At 40.8% G+C, this 13339-nt stretch overlaps 2 pseudogenes; one reads left to right on the forward strand and one right to left on the reverse strand.

Moving 5' to 3' along the window:
• The first annotated feature begins 263 nt into the window (after nucleotides 1-263).
• LOC149191478 (putative potassium transporter 11 pseudogene) lies at nucleotides 264-1250 on the forward strand (annotated as a pseudogene).
• A 10651-nt stretch (nucleotides 1251-11901) lies between these two features.
• Nucleotides 11902-13135, reverse strand: LOC149191479 (potassium transporter 11 pseudogene; annotated as a pseudogene).
• Nucleotides 13136-13339: the final 204 nt, after the last annotated feature.

Here is a 13339-nt window from a genome sequence, read left to right on the forward strand (position 1 = left end):
GTTCATTTTCATATATTTTTTTTCTTTTTTCATATATATATATATATATATATATATATATATATATATATATCTTTTGGAAATAAATTTCAAACATGATTTTTTAAACATTATTTACATTTTTTTCAAATATAAATCATCAGGTCAAAACAACTCATCCTATGAAAAACCATAGCTAGGTTTCTCTAGGAGGCATTATGCTTTATATAGTGCGGTATTTTAGAAGAGGGAAAAACCATAGCTAGGCTTCTCTAGGAGGCATTATGCTTAGTATAACAGGTACAGAAGCGCTCTTTGCTGATTTGGGTCATTTTTCGACCTTACCTCTTCAAATTGCATTCACATCAGTTGTGTTTCCTTGCCTGCTATTGCAATATTTGGGGCATGGTGCATATCTTATACACCATCAAGATGATGTCACAGAAGCCTTTTATAGGTCTATTCCAGATCTAGCTTATTATCCTGTGTTTGTCATTGCAACTATGGCTGCTGTTGTTGCCAGCCAGGTTACCATATCTGCAACCTTCTCAATTATCAATCAGTCAGTTGCACTTGGTTGTTTTCCGAGAGTGAAGGTCCTTCACACATCAAACTACCTTTCTGGACAGATTTACATTCCTGAAATTAATTGGATTCTTATGGTGCTTTGCATCATAGTTACCATTTGCTTCAACGGCACAACTCAAATTGGAAATGCATATGGTATTGCAGTTATAACTGTTATGCTGGTCACAACATTTTTGATGGCTCTTATTATGTTAGTCGTCTGGAGGAGTAATTGGCTGTTAGTTTTACTGTTTACTAGTTTCTTTTTTATCATTGAGCTAGTATATTTCTCGTCTATGTTATTCAAGGTTGACCAAGGAGGTTGGGTTCCACTTGTGATTGTTGTTGTATCTCTTATTATCATGTATACCTGGCATTATGGTACAGGAAAAAAATATGAATTTGAAATAGAGACCAAGGTTTCAATGGCATGGATTCTGGGTTTATGTCCTGGCCTTGGTTTGGTTCGGGTTCCGGGGATTGGCCTTCTGTATACAGAACTTGTGAATGGAGTTCCTCGCATATTCTCACATTTCATTACTCATCTTCCTGCTATACATTCTATTGTTGTATTTGTCTGTGTAAAGCATCTACCAGTTAATACAGTTCCGCAAGCAGAGCGTTTTCTTGTTAGGCGCATTGGGCCCAAGGACAAATCACATGTGGGTGCTTTTGTTGGAGAGATATGTGTAGCAAAATTATGAGAAATAGACACAAAGATCAAAGAATTGTATATCCTCAAAGGGGATAGTTGTGCTGAAAGCCGTAGTGAACTTTTCTTAGACTCAGCTATCTATACTAGGAATCGCTGTTTCCGATTACCATTATCTTTGAAGGTAGGGAAACATTCTTTTCTATTGCCCACCGATCGTTTCAAATGTAAGGATATGAGTGAGTCCATCATTCCATTGCCAATGACATATTGTTTCGAAATTCAAAATTTGCCAAAGGGAAGGAATCCTTTGTATATGCATGAGAAAGAGGCTTTGCCGACGATTGAGGTATACCATAAATTTGCTTGTGAACAAGCAACTATGCCTGTTATAGTTGGCCGTAAATCGAGAGCAGAGACATTTGCTGATGCTCTTCGCACCTATACTATAGAATAAATGATGGGTGATTGCAAGGTTTTACAAGCTGGAACTAGTCACAATCTTGGGCAAAATGTTTCTCGTGTATTTGATACTCAGTTCACTGATAAAAATGGACAGCGACAATATGTATGGAAAACTTCTTGGGCAGTAAGCACACGCATGGAGAAGTTAAAGAAGTGACATTTGTTGCTCATCGCGTTGCTTAAAGTGTTCTGGGAACCGTAACGTTGCTTTCAGGGCAGTCCAGGGAAGGCATTTCTTTGGAGGTTCCTGGGTCGAAAGAGTGCATGGCTGAGTATCGAGCGATCTGAGAAGAGATGTTTTATGGTACAGAGATATGAATCTTTTGAACATTCTTGTCTGCAAATAATTACCAGATCTGGAGAAATGGCTACATTTTGGTTTGATTCAATCAATCTTGAGCATAGATCTGATCAATCCGTGAATTGAGGAATTATTATACCCTGTGCAGCTTACGAGTGAGTGTGCACTTCAATTTAAAGGACATGTGCAGAGCTAAAACCTGCAGATCAAGCATTAAGGTGGATCGAGCTGAGGGCTCATGTTGATGAGTAAAACAATATGTTTGATCATCAAAAAACTCGACTGTAGTGAAGTGAAGATGGCTTGATAATATGCGTTGGGCACCGTAGTCAATAGACCTGTACATTGTTTTGTCCAAAAGCTAGCATTTATGAGTCTAGCTGTTGATCAAAGCAGAGGTTGGAGAGTCCGCGGTTTTATATTAGTACATTTAAAGAGCAGAATGATGTGAATGTGCCAGTGTGCAGAGGCAAGTGCGACTGGCCTCATTACTCCATACAGGATGTTGTTCCATGATTTCCGCCAGCAATTGATCTTTTGGAGATTTTGTGGGACTGCGGGCGATTGTTGTCATCATAAGCTGAATCGGCGAAACGTTAACTTAAAGGTTGTTTTATTAAAATGGCAAATGCAACGTGGCTAACCAAACTGAAGTTAGGATTATCTATTACAGCCAGAGAATGCGATTTGATTTCAATCCTGGTCCTATGGAGATCTGCGCTCCAGCAGTTATTCCATGTGTCGGCCATCAGAAGAATTCAAGAGAAACGCATTTGCCAATTTCAATCCTCAGTCATGATTTCATGAGATCTTTGCTCCAGATTTTGTCTCCTAATAAGCCAAATCATCAGCAGATTTAGGGGAACACTGTTCTATTTGTGGAATGGATGTAACGCTTTTTTGTTAATTTTTGTAGTGCTAGTTAAAACAACGCCCCTGTTTTTGGGCAGCATTTTGATTTTATGGTATTAAAAATTCATTTGTAACGAGAGGAGAGAGTTTCTGAGTGCTGAGAGCTGGAGGAGAAACTGAGCTTCATTGTACAGTCTATGACAAAGATTTTTAATGAAATTTCACAGCTCTTCTGAGATTCCTGTGGTATGTTAATTTAGCATAAGTTTTTCTTGTGTTTCATATGTAATCTGTTGTGTTCCATTTCACTACATGATCATATCTAAATGAACAAATGAAGTGTTAAAGTGAGAATTCATGCCTGCCATCCTCCACTTTTAAGTTTGTTCAATTCAATGTTTTCTTCTGTTTAAGGAGGATTCAAAGTATTATTTGCCCTCCTTAGCTCCTCACCAGTCTTGCCATCCCATTTAAAACCTAGATTTGATGCTAAATATCTTGCCTACCTTGCCTCAGTCGATAACCTGTGTTGTTCATTATATTTCTCTATTTCAAGCTGTGATTTTGCCCATGCAGCCCAGAACAACCCCGTCATTAATTTAAAACCCCTTTTCATCAGTTTACTAGCCTAATATCAGTGTTACCTTGTCGGTCATCTCATCCCATTGAAGATCTACCGAGATTGACCGGAGAGAGCCTTCTCCTGCCCCGTAGGGCTAGCTACGAGGCTGAATGGTTTGATGTAGCCTTGAGGTTTGCCTTTTCAGCCTGAGGTGAAATTTCAAGCGCTAACATAGTGGCGACCATACTGGGGAGAACAAACTTGTTTGTGTGTTGATGTGTGTGTTTCGCAAGTCTTAGATGGAGCCTGAAGTCACGCCAGGTAGCCTTTGAACACGCTCTTGTTTTACATTAGCGTTAGTAGATAAATGCTGCTTCAGTCAATCTCCGTGAGCTTCTGAAACTCTCATTTCAGTGACATCTTTATCCCAGTATCATTATGGACTCTAAGCTTCGGATGATAGGCTAAGAGTTTCCATACGGCTGAGCGGTTTTTCCTTTCCTAGTCTATTCGCGAAAACAAGCTGGCTACTGATCCAAGACTAATTGTTAGATCTAATTCATGCCCAGCTATTTTTGAGTATCTTGAAGATCTTGATTTCGATGAAAGTTTTGAGTTGTCGTTGTTTAAAGCTAAATCTGAAAGTGCACTTGCTACTCTAGTTCCTAATCCTGATTTTGCAGCTGCTATTGAATTCGAGAGGCATAATAAATTAGTTGAAATTTTCATTTTGAGGAATCTCCAGACACGTGTACAAGCTACAACTCTTGCTGATTTCCTTGAAAATATCTCTGGTCATATTGGATCTTCTATCACGGTGCATGAACAGTCAAATCCCCCTTATATTGCCATCACTCCCATAGTTACTCATCCCCCATCTACAGTTGTTTCGCCCTCGGTTTCACATACTACTTCTCCTCCTCTTACTCCTCATACTGCCACACCTACCCCGCCTGCTACTCCAAGACCTACCTTACCAAGAACAATGGCAGCCCGGTTCGCCCCACTTGTATTGCCTGCTAATCTTCATGATATGCCTGCTGATTACCAAAGTAAAATTCCCATGTTCGATGGCACTCCACAAAGTATTACGGCACAACAACATATCGATAAAATGTCTACTTTCTTTGATCTATATGAGTTAGATGAAGAAGATGTTACCATGCGGTTGTTCGTGCAAACATTTGCTGGAGAAGTTAGAAAATGGTTTAGAGGGTTGGCAGCTAACAGCATCACCACCTTAGAAGCACTCGAGAATCAATTCTTGGACCGATGGGAAATAAGGAAAGACCCGCTGCAAATCAATGCCGAGTACAACAACCTCAAGCGAAATCCGGGTGAGTCGGTTCAAGATTATATCATCAGATTTAATTCAGTGTATAACGCTATACCCGATGATTTGAAACCATCAAGAAAGTCCGCATTGCTTAAGTTCCCGGATGGTTTCGATCCGGAGATGGCCTACTCGCTGCGAGACCGAGACCCTCCTACCTTGGAGGAAATGCAGAAAATTGCAGTCAGTGTGGAGGCTAATTTGAATGACAAAAGGGCAAGAATGAAAGCGGAGAAGAAGGTCACAATCAAAGAAGAGGCAGCATCCACTTCTCAGGTTCTTCATACAGTGGAAGAGATGAAAAAGGCATTCCAAAATCTTAGTCTTGGCAAACCGGAACCACAAGTTCGAAACCCAAACTTTAGAGGTCAACAACAGCAGCCCCAATATAGAATCAAGCAGCGGGAAACACGAGCACAAGAAGCGGCCGTGCAGCAGCCAATCCAACCTCCATTTCAGCAAAATTATGTCACTCAAGAATCAGAAGATGAAGGTGAAGGTGTGGGTGAAGAAAATCACTTTTTCACTCCCGATGATCTGCCCACATACATCACGGAGGAAGAAGAGCTGGTAGGTAATGCATACACACCTCAAGACGAGCATTATATTCTATCTAATGATGTTGTACTTCAAGAGGAATCTGAAGAGTATCAAAGAGGGTACTTACATGCCTTATCAGCTCAGCAAGGTAAGCAAAGGCAATTGAGGAACCAGACAATTCCCATCAATCCTATTCAAAAGAGAGCAGAAAACTTAGCAAAGAATGGTGCTGCTGCCCCACAGACAAAGGGTAAAGAAATCATGGATCCTTCATCAACTCAAACAGTTCCAGCAAGTAAGATGGATCAGCCATCAAATGTACCCAAAGATAGAGTGGAAAAGCGAGACAATCCGGCAAAAGAAGGTGAGAAGAATCAAGCTTTTAGCATTGAGAATGAAGTCGCAAAATTGAAGTTGTCCATTCCATTGACAGAGGTCATGAAGAACAACACATACAGAGCACAAATTTCCAAGATGTTCAACATTGATCCAATGCTAGATGCGGTGAACGTAGAGGATGATCAGCCAGAGTTGATTTTTGGGCCAGCGCTAAATGGTGAGTCTCCCGAAAGTGATGTTCCTCCATTCTATATCAGTTTGAGAATTCATGATTTTATTCTTCACAACGCCATGTTTGATTCGGGAGCATCACACAATCTAATGCCTAAGGCGATTATGGAGAAGTTGGGACTTGACATTACCAGAAAGTACCATGATCTATACTCATTTGATTCCAGCCGGGTGAGATGCATCGGTTTGATTAAAGATTTGGTTGTGAGCCTAGATCAAATCCCAGCAAAGAATCTTTTGATGGATGTTGTGGTGGCGGACATTCCTCCAAGGTTTGGCATGCTGCTCTCAAGGTCATGGGGAGCTAAGCTAAAGGGTACACTTCAGCTTGATTTTTCATATGCTACTATTCCGGTGTTTGGCCAAATGAGAAAGGTGTACCGAGAGCAAAAGATGAAGTATATGATTACTAGCAAGGAAAAGCCAGTAAATCATCCTGTAAATTATGTACAAACAGATTTAGAATCCTTTGTTTTATTTGCTGATAATTTTAATGAGGTAGATAGTCAGTTGGTTCAAGTAGAAGATATCCCAGGTATTACAGAAAATTTCAGAGAAGTTTTGAGAACGGAAAGCGAAGAAAGGACCGCTGTCATAAGATCAATCGCTGAGACAAATGGGCAGCAAATTATGACTGAAAAAGCATCACAAGTGCAACGATTAGATGATGATGAGGATGGTCTTTGGACCATGGATTTTGATGGTGCAGTGGGCAGCGATGGAGCTGGCATAGGTGTGTGGATTCGAAGTCCATTTTCAGTCCAAAACCAAGTTCCAAGCAAGGTACGGGTGTGTTCTTATAAATTAGCTTTTGATTGTTCAAATAATGAAGCGGAATATGAGGCTCTTATTGCTGGTTTGAAAATCCTTCGCAAATTGAAAGCAAAGAAGATAGCGGTTTATGGCGACTCCGAATTAGTTATCAAACAAGTGAAGGGGGAATTTCAAGCCAAACACCCTCGTATGCGGGCTTATCGCAATGCTGTCCTAGATATTTTGAAGCGGTTTTCAGAACATACTTTGACTTGTGTGCCCCGAATTCAAAACGGTGTGGCGGATGCATTGGCAAAGGCAGCAAGTAATTTGAAGATACCAATGAATTCAAGCAACAAGTTCGAAATCTATGTAAAGCACCGTCCTACAGTCCCGGATAATCAAAGATGTTGGCAAGTGTTTCAAGATGACGAGGAGATCAAAGATTTCTTGCATGGAGAAGGTAAATTTGAAGAAATCTCAATTGACATAGAACCTGAAGGAGTTAATCAAATGGATGTTTTGCAGCTCAAAGATAATTATATTCCAAAAGGTTTGATTCCTTTAGAAGAATTATTTGATCAAGATGATGTGGCCCGCAAGCCAACCTTGAAGCCAACGGATGAAGGTGTTGAAGATGTGAATCTCGGGACAGCCGACAATCCAAGGATGGTCAAGTTATCTAAAGCATTACCACCCAAGGTAAAAAGTCAATATATCAGATTATTGTCATCTTATTCTAATGTCTTTGCTTGGGATTATTCAGACTTAAAGACATATGATACAAGCATCATCCAGCACACTATTCCTATAAAGCCAAATCAAAAGCCTTTTCGGCAAAAGTTGCGGAGGATCAATCCCAAGTTGCTGCCTTTGATTGAGAAAGAGGTCAATAGGCTCTACAAGTCCGGAATCATAGTTCCCATTCGCTTTTCAGATTGGATCTCCAACCTAGTGCCTGTGAGAAAGAAGACCGGTGAGATTCGCTTGTGAATAGACTTCAGAAATTTAAACAAAGTGTCGCTAAAGGACAACTATCCGCTGCCTAAAATGGACCACATATTGCAGCGGGTAGTGGGTGCTTCAAGAATGTCATTGCTTGATGGATACTCCGGGTACAATCAGATTTTAGTGCACGAGGATGACCGTGATAAGACAGCCTTCACTACACCATGGGGAACATTTCACTACGCCAAAATGCCATTTGGGTTGAAAAATGCGGGTGCCACATTTCAGCGAGCTATGGATATGGCTTTCGCTAATGAAAAGGATGTATTTTTAGTTGTGTATCTTGACGATCTAACCGTGTTTTCCAAATCAGATGAAGAGCATCTATTTCACTTAACTAAAGTGTTCCAAAAGTGCAGAAAATATGGCATTTCCTTGAACCCGAAAAAGAGTCTTTTTGCCATGAGTGAAGGAAAATTGCTGGGACATATCATTTCCAAAGATGGCATCCGAATTGATCCCGCACGGGTGGAAGCAATTCAGCAGCTAGAGCAGCCCCGAAACAAGAAGGAAATACAGTCTTTTAATGGCAAATTAAATTTTCTGCGCCACTTCATTCCCAACCTTGCAGAGCACCTTAGAGAGATAACCAATATGCTTCGGAAGGACAGCGAGATTAAGTGGACCGAGGAGGCAGTCAAATCTTTCAATCTAATCAAGGTAATCTTGTCTTCAGCCCCTACCTTGATCAGCCCCGATTATACTCAAGATTTCATCTTGTTCTCTTTCGCTTCCGAGCATACATTGGCAGCAGTATTGATGCAAAAAAGAGAAGGAGTTGAGAGGCCAATAGCTTTTTTCAGCCGGATTATTAGAGATGGAGCACTAAACTATAACATCATTGAGAAGCAAGCTTTGGCGCTGATCAAAGCCTTGAAAGATTTCCGGGTATATATTCTCAACTCTCATGTGTTGGCATATGTTCCTAATGCGGCCGTAAAGGATGTTTTGGTACAAACAGAGCCGGAAGGTAGGAGAAGCAAATGGATTGCTGCTCTCTTAGAGTATGATGTTGAAATCAAGCCTACCAAGCTGATTAAAGGTCAAGGTCTCACGAAATTAATGGCTGAAACAAACCTTCATGCTCTTGACATCAACTTGATCGCTGCCTTATCCGATGGTGACGGAGAAAATTCAGCAGTTCAAGTATCAGACATCTTTGTTTCTTCACCTTGGTATGCTGATATAGTTTATGTACTTCAAAACTTATCTGCACCTCCCGAAATGTCAAGAAATAAGGCAAGAACATTAAAGCTAAAGGCTGCTAAGTTTTGCATTTTGAAATCTGCACTTTATTGGAAAGATCCCGGAGGCATCTTGCTGAATTGTTTGGTCGAAGAGGAAGCGAAGGTAACAGTGGAATACTTCCATAAAGGTGATTGTGGAGGTCACTTGTTTTGGAAAACAACGGCCAACAAGATCTTGCGAGCTGGTTTTTATTGGCCTTCCCTATTTTCTGATGTGTACAAAGCGGTGAAGAGCTGTCATGAATGCCAAATATTTCAAGGAAAGCAAAAGTTGCAGCCATTGCCTCTCAAACCGGTGGAGATTAGTGCGCCATTTCAGCAGTGGGGCTTAGACTTTATTGGCGAAATCCACCCAGCATCATCCGGGCAGCACCGTTGGATCTTAACCGCTACCGATTACTTCACAAAGTGGATAGAGGCAATTCCCACTCGCCAGGCTACAAATTCGGTAATCATCTCTTTTCTTGAAAATAATATCTTGTCCCGTTTTGGCTGTCCATTCAAATTGATCACAGACAATGCAGCAGCGTTTAAGTCCAAGAAGATGGTTGATTTCTGTTATAAGTATAACATCAACTTGGGGCACTCAACCGCTTATCATCCGCAAGGTAATGGGCTGGCCGAATCATCGAATAAATCACTAGTGAACATCATCAAGAAAATGCTGGAAATTAACAAGAAAAATTGGCACAAGAAATTGGTGAATGCATTATGGGCTGATCGGGTAAGTCAAAAGAAGTCAATTGGCATGTCGCCATTTGAAATAGTTTATGGCACTGATGCAGTTTTTCCAACATCACTTAGTGTACCGGTTGCAAGATTGCTTCAAGAGGCAGGTGAAGATCCGGATCCAATGCAAAGGCGCATCAATCAAATGGTTCACTTACAGCAGACAAGGGAAGAAGTGCTCCAAAATGCTTTGAAGTTACAAGAGCGCATCAAGAAAATTTATGACAAGAAAGCAAAGTCGGATAACTTTCAGCTGGAAGATGTTGTCTTGAGATGGGATGCCCGAAATGAGGACAAAGGTAAGCATGGTAAATTTGATAATTTGTGGAAAGGTCCTTATAAGATTGCTGCATACCGTGGTCCAAATGCTTTCCTTCTCAAGGAGATGAATGGCGATGACTGTCCCGGTGGGTCGGTGAATGGCCGACTTCTTAAGAGATATCATGCTTGAGCAAATGCTGCTCTAATCACTCTCATTGTAATTACCGTTTTCCTTTCATTACAGCAAGTGTGAACTGATCTCTCATTCTTAGTTTGGGGCCCGCGGTGAAGGCTATAATTCTAAAGATGGTGATTAGTTGGTGTGAAGTTTTCAGATTGTTTATTTTCTGCAAAAGTAGGTCAGTGTGTGTCTTAGTCCTTTCACATTTTCAGTTTAGTCCAAGTCAAATAAAGTCATTTCCATGGTTGGTCATAGGTTTACAAGTTGACTCCATTGCCCAATAAATAAAGCACTGGTCTGCTCTCCCAGAGGTCTAAGGTTCTTGGCACCTCCAAGGAGCTACCATCCCCAATCGGAGCCAATGTTAGTGTCGGTCTTGAGCCCTCCATCGGTGATCAAAAGCTCTTTGCATTTTGCATAAGTAGGTGTCTCATCAGTGTCAGTCTTGCATCCCATTAGGCATGCCATAACACTGATGGAGGAGTTGGTCTTTTGTTCCCTTCTTGGTTTTGCTGGAGCAGGTCATGTCATTTAATGAGCTTGTGTTATACTTGTTTATTTTGGTCTTGAGATCCCAAGTCTTAGGTCTAGGGTTTTAAGTCAAAAATCACTGCAAAGTCATGAGTCAAAGGTTCATGTGCCCAGCAAACCAGAAGGAAGCATGTACATATGTTTCATTAATATTTTTCATCAGTTGCAGCTCATTTATACCTTGGTTTTAAAAACTCTGTTTTTAAACCCAAGGTCATGTGAAATTTGCAAAAATAAAGAAAATTTTCAAAATTCTCCAAAATGCCGGCAATAACCCTGGTCTCCTCACTAGCATCCCTCAGATGGCTAACCTGCAAAAAGAACGGAGTTAAAACATTCAAAAGGCCAAAATCAGGACAAAATGAACTCAAAAACAGTGTTAAAATGAATGCCAAAGCAAAAACATTACAAAGTGGGTTTGGTAAGTTAATTTTTTCAAATTTGGGCATATAAAGGCCAAATTTCCCTCTAAGGAGCCTCATTATGCATTTGAGAGCAAGAAAACACACTTGAGAGGTCGAAGAAGGCGATTTGCAGCAAAATTGGGTATTTGCCTGGTGTGCGACCCCTCAGGCAGGGTGCGCGACCACTTGGGTGGGGCGCGACCACTCAGCGCAATTTTTGCTGTGTAAATTTACAAGGGCGCGACCACTCAGCAGGGGCGCGACCACTCAGCACGGGGGCGCGACCACTCAGGTCGATTTGCCCAGGAACCTCCAAAGAAATGCCTTCCCTGGACTGCCCTGAAAGCAATGTTATGGTTCCCAGAACACTTTAAGCAACGCGATGAGCAACAAATGTCACTTCTTTAACTTCTCCCTGCATGTGCTTACTGCCCAAGAAGTTTGCCATACATATTGTCGCTGTCCATTTTCATCAGTGAACTGAGTATCAAATACACGAGAAACATTTTGCCCAAGATTGTGACTAGTTCCAGCTTGTAAAACCTTGCAATCACCCATCATTTCTTCTATAGTATAGGTGCGAAGAGCATCAGCAAATGTCTCTGCTCTCGATTTGCGGCCAACTATAACAGGCATAGCTGCTTGTTCACAAGCAAATTTATGGTATACCTCAATCGTCGGCAAAGCCTCTTTCTCATGCATATACAAAGGATTCCTTCCCTTTGGCAAATTTTGAATTTCGAAACAATATGTCATTGGCAATGGAATGATGGACTCACTCATATCCTTACATTTGAAACGATCGGTGGGCAATAGAAAAGAATGTTTCCCTACCTTCAAAGATAATGGTAATCGGAAACAGCGATTCCTAGTATAGACAGCTGAGTCTAGGAAAAGTTCACTACGGCTTTCAGCACAACTATCCCCTTTGAGGATATACAATTCTTTGATCTTTGTGTCTATTTCTCATAATTTTGCTATGTGTACACATATCTCTCCAACAAAAGCACCCACATGTGATTTGTCCTTGGGCCCAATGCGCCTAACAAGAAAACGCTCTGCTTGCGGAACTGTATTAACTGGTAGATGCTTTACACATACAAATACAACAATAGAATGTATAGCAGGAAGATGAGTAATGAAATGTGAGAATATGCGAGGAACTCCATTCACAAGTTTTGCATACAGAAGGCCAATCCCCGGAACCCGAACCAAACCAAGGCCAGGACCTAAACCCAGAATCCATGCCATTGAAACCTTGGTCTCTATTTCAAATTCATATTTTTTTCCTGTACCATAATGCCAGGTATACATGATAATAAGAGATACAACAACAATCACAAGTGGAACCCAACCTTGAATAACATAGACGAGAAATATACCAGCTCAATGATAAAAAAGAAACTAGTAAACAGTAAAACTAACAGCCAATTACTCCTCCAGACGACTAACATAATAAGAGCCATCAAAAATGTTGTGACCAGCATAACAGTTATAACTGCAATACCATATGCATTTCCAATCTGAGTTGTGTCGTTGAAGCAAATGGTAACTATGATGCAAAGCACCATAAGAATCCAAATAATTTCAGGAATGTAAATCTGTCCAGAAAGGTAGTTTGATGTGTGAAGGACCTTCACTCTCGGAAAACAACCAAGTGCAACTGACTGATTGATAATTGAGAAGGTTGCAGATATGGTAGCCTGGTTGGCAACAACAGTAGCCATAGTTGCAATGACAAACACAGGATAATAAGCTAGATCTGGAATAGACCTATAAAAGGCTTCTGTGACATCATCTTGATGGTGTATAAGATATGCACCCTGCCCCAAATATTGCAATAGCAGGCAAGGAAACACAACTGATGTGAATGCAATTTGAAGAGGTAAGGTCGAAAAATGACCCAAATCAGCAAAGAGCGCTTCTGTACCTGTTATACTAAGCATAATGCCTCCTAGAGAAGCCCAGCTATGGTTTTTCCCTCTTCTAAAATACCGCACTATATAAACTGGAGAGAAGCTTTCAAGACATGTGAATCATGCTTACATATATTGTAAGCTCCAATACTTCCAATGCATAGGAACCAAAAGAAAACTACCGGTGCAAATAAACATCCAACTTTGTCTGTATCATAATGCTGCATGCTAAATAGAATAACCAAGATGACCACTGCAATCGCCACAACTATAGCAGAGCTCATTCCATGATGATGTACCTTGATACCATGAACAGAGGAAAGGAAAGGGTGTATGAGGCTATGAATATTTGATCAAGATCTGGACCCGCAACATCAATTTTCCAGAAGAATTCTCTTTCCCACGCGACCCCTCTCTAACTTCATTCAACACACTTGCAAGTTGAAGTCGTTGATAGTAAACTGGACCAATGAATATTTCACAAGTAA

Source organism: Pinus tabuliformis, chromosome 2_2, assembly GCF_031772625.1.
Source record: "Pinus tabuliformis cultivar Carrire ecotype Pingquan chromosome 2_2, CPIR1, whole genome shotgun sequence".
NCBI classification, from domain to species: domain Eukaryota; kingdom Viridiplantae; phylum Streptophyta; class Pinopsida; order Pinales; family Pinaceae; genus Pinus; species Pinus tabuliformis.